The sequence below is a fragment of the Somniosus microcephalus genome, chromosome 11 (assembly GCF_052327205.1).
Source record: "Somniosus microcephalus isolate GS21.2 chromosome 11, FLI_Smic_1.0, whole genome shotgun sequence".
NCBI classification, from domain to species: Eukaryota; Metazoa; Chordata; class Chondrichthyes; order Squaliformes; family Somniosidae; genus Somniosus; species Somniosus microcephalus.
In genome coordinates this window covers 26,341,385-26,350,459 of record NC_140997.1, presented here as the reverse complement: position 1 = coordinate 26,350,459, position 9,075 = coordinate 26,341,385, and the positions used below count along the sequence as shown (strand labels likewise).

The following is a 9,075-nucleotide window of genomic DNA, read 5'->3' as shown; positions in this document are numbered from 1 at the left end:
CTTTCACTGTGAGTGAACACATTGTCAATAGGAATGATTACATTTTGCATTAGAAAAGGATTTGCATTTAGCTTTTTATCTTCAAAAAAAAATTAACTCCTTCATTTACTTTACAAAGCTTGAAAGCAAGCCTTTTCCAGAATAGGTATCAGTTCAGGAGCAAATTCCAATGCTTCCTGTGTATTTGTACACAAAAGCCCAAGTCTAAGATTTTTTTTTCTGACCGAACAGGTGCTGACCACTCTACACTGACTGGCCATTATTCACAGGTGAGCCGAGACCGTGTGTGTCATCGGTAGTGAAAAAGAAAGAACTTGGATTTACCTAGTGCCTTATCATGTCCTCAGGACTTATCATGTCAATGGATTGCAGTTGCCTGTCGTTATGTCGGCAAATGTGACAGCGAATTTGTGCACAGCAAGCTCCCACAAACGGTAAATGAATGAATGATCAGATAATCCGTGTTTGATTGAGGGAGGACTGATTACTAGGACCTTGCCTTTCCTCAGATAGCGCTGTGGGATCTTTTGTTTCCACCTGAGCGGGCAGACTGAACCTGGAGACTCAATGCCTCATCAGAAAGCTGGCACCTCTGACAATGCAGCGCTCCCTCAGTATGGCACTGAAGTATCACCTTACATTAAGTGTTCAAGTCCATAGTAGTGATTGAACCCATAACATTCTGACTTAGAAGCGATGAGTGCTGCCAAGTGAGCCTGATCCATATATTGTAATACAGTTAACCAGAATCTGGGAAAACCCCAGGTACATGGGATACTGACTAAAAATAGAAATATTCAACGTTTCCGACCTTTTTACATTTATTCTGGTGCAGCATTCCTTCACCATTTTTAGCACAGCTCATAGAAACCTAGGAATGTACTTGGCTGAAAATACTGTGGCTCCAATTGCATTACTTTTGGATGGTCAGACTTTTCTAGTGCTGGTAATTGGACAGTAACCGGGTTTCTGTTCACTCAATAATAGAGTTGAAAGCAGGCTGCCACTGAGCTTCCAATTTTACCTTTCAGGGACACGGGTAGTAGGGAGCTACTTCTGGAACTCAGAGATAGGCCAGGCTGGCATAAAAGGCCATGTGTTGACTGTACTTCTGACATAAAATTCACTTTCACCTATGCTAAGGAAAATTTAGCTCCCTGTGTCTTAACCTTTGCTTCAGAAAAATAACCCTCTGCTGCACCAAGCAAACAATGGCCCTGAAATTCGGGTCCCAACGCGTGAGTACGGACGGAGTACTCACGCGTGGACCCGATGGAAGTGCCGGAATCTTGCATGCACTACGCATGCGCGGGAAACCGGCACTCCCGAGCCTCTGAACCAAGGGGTTCAGAGGTCAAACGCGTGCGCGCGGGAGTTTGCGCGTGCGCGTTGAACTTCCTTTTTTGTTACAGGTTTTAACGTGCGGGTAAGTCTGTACATTTTAGAAATGTAAAAAGCAGCCGTAAGGACTTCATTTTCAAAGGTAAGTGGTCAATTATTTAAAATTAAAACATTTTTTCCACAGGCTTTTTACTTTTAAATACTTTAAAGCAAGGTAAGTTTATTTTTAGCCCCGTTTTTTTATAAAATTATTTTTTTCAAAAATTTAAATTTTTGTTTAAAAGTTATTTAATGTCATTTATAGTTTATTTACAAAGTGTGATGTTTTTTTAAAAATTTATTTGAAGGTAAAGTACAGTTTTACAGCCTCAGCATTTATACGTTTTGACAGGTGTGATCCCAGGGGAAGCATCGCACTAACTACGCCCCTGGGACACGCCAGCATAGCGCGCCGGCCTCTGGGACAGGCCTCGGAGAGGAATTCCACGCAGGCCAAGAGGTCAACTGCCGGCGCGCTAGGTAAGTGTAGGTCGGGGGCTTGCACCCGCGGGAAGCCCCCGACCCGAATTTCTGGGCCATTATCATTTCCAACATTTCCTACATTCTTTCTCAGGTGTCAGCCTGGGCTCAGTGGTAGCTTTCTTGCCTCCGAGTCAGAAGGTCGTGGGTTCAAGTCCCACTCCAGAGACTTGAGTACATAATCTAGGCTGTGTGTTAGAGGTGCTGTCTTTCAATGAGATGTTTAAACAAGGCCCCAGCCACACCTCTCAGGTGGACTTTAAAGATCCCATGGCACTATTCAAAAAAGAACAGGGGAGTTCTCATGGTGTCCTAGCCAACATTTATCCCTCAACCAACGTCTATCTCAAACTCCTCCCCTCCGCTCAGAAAACCCACCCCGTCAATATCGGGGCCGAAGTGTTTTTGTTTAAAAGGAAAAGCAGACTCAAAAGGTAAAGATTTCCCTCTCCTTAAATCAGTTCTCTTATCCAGCTACCTGATGTTATTCTTTGCTGCGTTTACCCGGAGCAGGTCTGATTGATTGAACCTCAAATTAAACATGATCTCAAGCTACAATTTGTTTTTGTGATTTTTTGTGGCAAAAGTTCACTATTTGTCAAAATGCTTCTTAAAGGAGGCGGGGAAAGCATTAAACGGGCTGCCTCTCACCCTCCAATTTCGGATGTTTTTTTAAGTGTGAAGGGGAGTCGGTTATATATTATCATTCCATAGATAGTCAGGATATAGGTGCCGAAGAACAAAAGAAGTCACAAGGTACACAAGACAGAAGCTCATATCCAGCACAGGTTAAAGTTCATATAGCGATATTCAAATAACTTCGCCTATCGTCCCATGAGTTGTGGAGACCCCGTTCTTGCCCGATTGCGGCCACAGTCCTATGTCTCCTTCACTTTAATTAAAAGCGAAAGTTCAATCTTTGACATGTGATTTAGAATGTAGAGATCACGCACTGGAACACTCTGAACTGGGATAAAATAAGAAAATGTTGACTCGAGTTGTTGGTTGCAGATTTCAACTCTTCCTGTTTATAAGTAATATAAGGTTAGCAGTAGCAATGAAATGTGCCAAAAATGGGTCCTCATTTCATTGGATGATAAAGAAAGATATTATTGTTTTAGATATTAATATTTAGATATTATTGTCCTCTGAGATTTAACCCGTACAGAATATGAGTCTGTATCTGGCACAATGCACCACGACCTCATGCCCATATTCCCTATCTCCCACCCACCCACTCCCAATGTTATGAGTTCCAATTTGAGTTGTGCCATCCAGGGAAGGTAAAAAGTGAAGGCCTGTCAGCTCCTAACAGGGAGGGAGGGAAACATCAAGTTGCCTTCAGGTGGCTCTTTTTTTTTCTTTTACACTTCAGGTGGCTCTTGTGCATGTCCTAGCGACCAGTCACAGAGTGTTGGCATGGGCCTGGGAAGAGGGTGCCTGGCACAGAGAGACCTAAAGCAGTGAAGGAAGAAATGCAAACAAATGCAGGTGGGAAAAGCATTAAAGTCAACAAAGGCTGTTTTGTCATAATGGATGGCTGGTCTAGTCACAGGAGGTACAGGACATGCGAGTACTGCACAGGTTAGACAAGATTCAAGGAAAATAAGGATAGTGGGTGACATGAATCAGTCATTCATGAAAGAAAGACTTATGAAATGATACTGAGTGACCTACGGGTGGCGCTGTCCAGTGAGAGTATAAATACTCGGGCACGGGCCCAGCTTGCGCAGGACATTCTTAACAGGAACTAGTGAAGGACACAACTAGACCTCCATGTTGTAAAACAGTTGATTAAAGCTTTGTTTAATGCTTAGACCAAGTGCCTAGTAGTTTTCTTACATCAGTGGGGTTACAGTTAACAAGAATACTGCCACCAGATACCTCCAGTTGAAAGTCTGCAGGAAACATTTCCAAAAAAATGGCAAACGCTTACTGTTATATCATGAATTAAAAGCAAGGATACTTATTTCTAAAATGTAGCAGGTTTCACAACTTTGCATTCAAATATGAATTGTTTCTCTACAGCATACACCTCCCCAAGATCCCTTGCCCAGTTTTACAGCTTCCCTCCACACGACCTGATCAGGGGTGTTCAGCTGGTTCAGTGCTGGACTCAGGTCCAGGTGGTTTCGGATTCAAATACAGGCAGACTTGCACTCATTTATGGTGGAAAAAATGTGTATTATGCTTTAGGACATGGGGAGAAAACAAGATACCATTCAGACTGAGCGTTGCTCGCCATACTGTTGCAGATCTCTGCGCGCCTCCAATTCTAGCTTCTAGCGCATCCCCGATTTATATCGCTCCACCATTGCCAGTGTGCCTTCAGCTGTCTAGGCCCTAAGCTCTGGAATTCCCTGCCTAAATCTCTCTGCCTCTCTATCTCACTCTCCTCCTTTAAGACACTTCTTAAAAACTACCTCTTTGACCAATAAGAAATAAGAAGTAGGAGCAGGAGTAGGCCATACGGCCCCTCGGGCCTGCTCCGCCATTCAATAGGATCATGGCTGATCTGAATCTAGACTCACGTCCACTTCCCTGCCCTCTCCCCGTAACCCCTAATTCCCTTATCTGCTAGGAAAATGTCTATCTCCATTTTAAATTTATTTAATGTTGCAGCTTCCACAGCTCTCTGGGGTAGCAAATTCCATAGATTTACTACCCTCTGAGTGAAGAAGTTTCTCCTCATCTCAGTTATGAAAGGGCAGCCCCTTATTCTAAGATTATGCCCCCTAGTTCTAGTCTCACCCATCAGTGGAAACATCCTCACCGCATCCACCCGATCAAGCCCCCTCACAATCTTATATGTTTCGATAAGATCGCCTCTCATTCTTCTGAACTCCAATGAGTAGAGTCCCAACCTACTCAACCTTTCCTCATACGTCAACCCCCTCATCTCTGGAATCAACCAAGTGAACCTTCTCTGAACCGCCTCGAGAGCAAGTATATCTTTTCTTAAATATGGAAACCAAAACTGCACGCAGTATTCCAGGTGTGGCCTCACCAATACCCTGTATAACTGCAGCAAGACTTCCCTGTTTTTATACTCCATCCCCCTTGCAATAAAAGCCAAGATTCCATTGGCCTTCCTGATCACCTGCTGCACCTGTATACTAACTTTTTGTGTTTCATGCACCAGGACCCCCAGATCCCTTTGTACTGTAGCGCTTTGCAGTTTCTCTCCATTTAGATAATAACTTGCTCTTTGATTTTTTCTGCCAAAGTGCATAATCTCACACTTTTCAACATTATATTGCATCTGCCAAATCTCTGCCCACTCACTTAGCCTGTCTATGTCCTTTTGCAGGTTTTTTATGTCCTCCTCACTCACTGCTTTCCCTCCCATCTTTGTATTGTCGGCAAACTTTGACATGTTACACTTGGTCCCCTCCTCCAAATCGTTAATATAGATTGTAAAGAGTTGGGGTCCCAGCACTGACCCCTGCGGAACACCACTAGTTACTGATTGCCAGCCCGAGAATGAACCATTTATCCCAACTCTTTGTTTTCTGTTAGATAGCCAATCTTCCACCCATGCCAGTATATTACCCCCAATCGCATGATTTTTTATCTTGATCAGTAATCTTTTGTGTGGAACCTTGTCAAATGCCTTTTGGAAGTCCAAATACATTACATCCACTGGTTCCCCTTTATCCACCCTGTATGTTACGTCCTCAAAGAATTCGAGCAAATTTGTCAAACATGACTTCCCCTTCATAAAACCATGCTGACTCTGTCCTATTAAATTATGTTTATCCAAATGCTCTGTTACTGTTTCCTTAATAATGGACTCCAACATTTTGCCAACCACAGATGTTAGGCTAACTGGTCTATAGTTTCCAGCTTTTTGTCTACTTCCCTTCTTAAATAAGGGTGTTACATTAGCAGTTTTCCAATCTGCCGGGACCTTTCCTGAGTCCAGGGAGTTCTGGAAAATGATCACCAATGCATCCACAATCCCTACCGCCACTTCTCTCAAGACCCTAGGATGTAGGCCATCAGGTCCGGGGGATTTATCTGCCTTAAGTCCCATTATTTTACTGAGTACCATCTCCTTAGTGATTTTAATCATGTTTGGCTCCTCCCCCCCCCCCCATTGCCCCCTGTTTGTCCAGTGTTGGGATATTTTTAGTATCCTCTACTGTAAAGACTGATACAAAATATTTGTTCAGCGTCTTTGCCATCTCCATGTTCCCCACCACTAGTTTCCCGGTCCCATCCTCTAAGGGACCAACGTTCACTTTAGCCACCCTTTTTCTTTTTATATAGCTGTAGAAACTCTTGCTATCTGTTTTTATATTTTTTGCTAGTTTACTTTCATAATCTATCTTCCCTTTCTTAATTAATCTTTTAGTTATTGTTTGCTGGCTTTTAAATGCTTCCCAATCTTCTATCCTCCCACTAGATTTGGCTAATTTATATGCCCTTGTTTTCAGTCGAATACTATCCTTTATTACTTTACTAAGCCACGGATGGCTGTCTTTTCTTTTACTCCCCTTTTTCCTCAGTGGAATATATTTATCTTGAAAGATGTGAAATATCTCCTTGAATGTAGACCACTGCTCTTGTACCGTCTTACACTTTAATCTGTTTTCCCAGTCCACTTTAGTCAATTCTACTCTCATACCTTCATAGTCTCCTTTATTTAAGCTCAGTACGCTGGTTTGAGATCCAACTCTCTCACCCTCAAACTGAATTTGGAATTCAACCATATTTTGGTCACCCATCCTAATTTCTCCTTATGTGACTTGGTGTCAATTTTTTGTCTTACAGCACTCCTGTGAAGCACCTTGGAACGTTTTACTACATTAAAGGCACGATATAAATACAAGTTGTTGTTGTTGATGGTTCACTAACGAAAGGGGGAATTGGCATCTGATCCAATTGGCACACGGTCCTAATGAAGACAGACCTCCATGAGTGAGCGCACTCTCTTCCATTTTAGCAAACGTTTAGGTTTGTCACAATGTGCTGTGAGGGAACCATACTCATTTAAAACTAGAAATCCTGCATATGTTTAAAAAAATGCTCATAAAAATAACTTCCATTCTTCGGCGGGCAAGAGAAAAGATTTTAATCCCAACTTTATAAATAGACTGTAGGATACATTTTTCTCATTATGTTTTGTAATACATTCACTTGTTACTGCTATATGAATAATGCAATCAATCTTATTAATAACGGCCTAGAAATTCACTAGCCTTAGCGCCGCTTTTGAGGCGCTAGAGGGACTAGCGCCAGAGTTATGGCCAGTTGAACAATTCCCTGGGGCCCTAAAGTGGCGTTGCACCGGTAGCGCTGCGCCGGCACCGATGACGTCATCGGTGTGCGCAGCGTCCCGGTTGCCATGCCGACGGGCCCCAGCGCCGAAATTCAGTTGCGGCCGCCTTGCCCGTGGCAGCCGCAACTAAGACTCTGGCAACAGAGTCCAACATGTGTTTGCGCCGGCGCATTAAAGGCCCCGCGGCGGCCGGCCGCTTTCCCGCCGGCCGCCTGTCCGCAGCTCCCTTCCCGGACTTCTCCCCCCCCCCCCGGAACAGATGCAAGCCCGGCACTTGTCCGAGGTGCCGGGCTCATTTTTAAACAGATTTGCGCGGGCCGCAGCCGGGTGCAGGCAGCTCCTCCTTAACGGAAGGAGGAGGCCTGCACTTCCCCAGCCTGCCGCACCGCATCGGGTGCCGCAGCGCCGGAATTGCGGCGCTAAACGGCAGTTAGCGCCCTTTTCCAGGCACTAAGACCCTTCAGTAGCGCCGGCAGCCGTTTGGGCGCGGCGCTACTGAATTTTTGGCGCGCGCAGGGGGACTTAGCGCTGGCACTAACTTCCGGCGCTAAAGCCCTGGCTAAGCCAAAACCCAATTTCTAGGCCAACGTCTCTAATCATTACTACTAAAGCAAAATACTGCGGATACTGGAACTCTGAAATAAAAACAGAAAATGCTGGAAACACTCAGCAGGTCAGGCAGCATCTGTGGAGAGAGAGACAGAGTTAACATTTCAGGTTGATAACCTACATCGACCTGAAACGTTAACTCTGTTTCTCTCTCCACAGATGCTGCCTGACCTGCTGAGTATTCCCAGCATTTTCTGTTTTTATCTCTAATTATTGCTGTGTGTTTACAATGTAACTGTACATTTATATGGGATTTTGATCTGTCTTTGTGTTCAAATGCCTCAGTGAGTTTACATTGTTGATTAGGTGCTGAAGTGTTTGTTGGACTCTATTCAGTACCAACTAATTCAGTGACTTCCTTGCCAGAAATGCTATTTGATTATCAGGAAAGCTCACATAATAGAAATTCACTGGCGTAGTTTCAACGCTCATGAACAGGTTTACAGAGCCTGTCTCCGCAGCCTGTGCTTTTCAACATCCTTCCAGAAAATTATCAACAGAAGTAGGTTTGTAATTGGTGGATGTGCAACGCAATGACTGAGTAGGTTGGAGGCACTGCTAAATAGTAAAATGGTTGCTGAAATGGTTAAAGAGAATATTTATATGTTCATTTCTTGGAGTTCATTCTTACCATAAAGTCACCACACTGCCTCCTCATATTCTGTTTCCTTTTGATATAAATAAATTGAACCTAAAACTAGAGATGATGTAGCTAGATTTTTGTTAACTAAAGCTATGAAGGGATATGGGGCAAAGGCGGGTATATGGGGTTAGAGCGCAGAGCAGCCATGATCTCATTGAATGGTGGAACAGACTCGAGGGGCTAAATGGCCGACTCCTGTTCCTATGCTCCTATGTCCCTATGTTCCTAGCTGCCTGGTGTGTTGTACTGAGTCATACAGGCCAGGAGGATCATAGGTTCAATCCTAGTCTGTGCCAAGTTAAATAATCTCAGCTACAGCAATACTGGAAAAAAGATCAGCCAGAGTCACCCCCTCCTCCCCCCCTCGCCCCCTCCCATTTTTCCTGCAATCTGGGGGGGGGGGGGGGTGGGGAAGAACAATAAAGAAGGGGTTCTGTCTTATGATCCAAAGTACCTTTAGATCATGTGCTATAAAGTTAATAATACTCTTTGTTTCACTTCGCGTTTCACCAACACTGGAAAATGTCCAGGTTCAATAAAGCAACAACCAGCAAAACAGCAAGATATAGAAAACAAGTTGCAATGAAAAGTCACTATCTGGTACATATCATAAACAATAACAGATGCCTAGAAGTGGATGTTAGGCATTAATTCAATCTCAAGGTTCAGATGACTAGCA

General features: G+C 43.9%; 1 long non-coding RNA gene across 1 annotated transcript; it reads left to right on the top strand.

The window, feature by feature from the left end:
• Window positions 1–1,412: 1,412 nt before the first annotated feature.
• Window positions 1,413–7,817, top strand: LOC147110411 (uncharacterized). The gene is made up of 3 exons (XR_015080095.1): window positions 1,413–1,483; window positions 1,733–1,860; window positions 6,637–7,817. It is a non-coding gene; the product is annotated as an uncharacterized LOC147110411 (long non-coding RNA).
• Window positions 7,818–9,075: the final 1,258 nt, after the last annotated feature.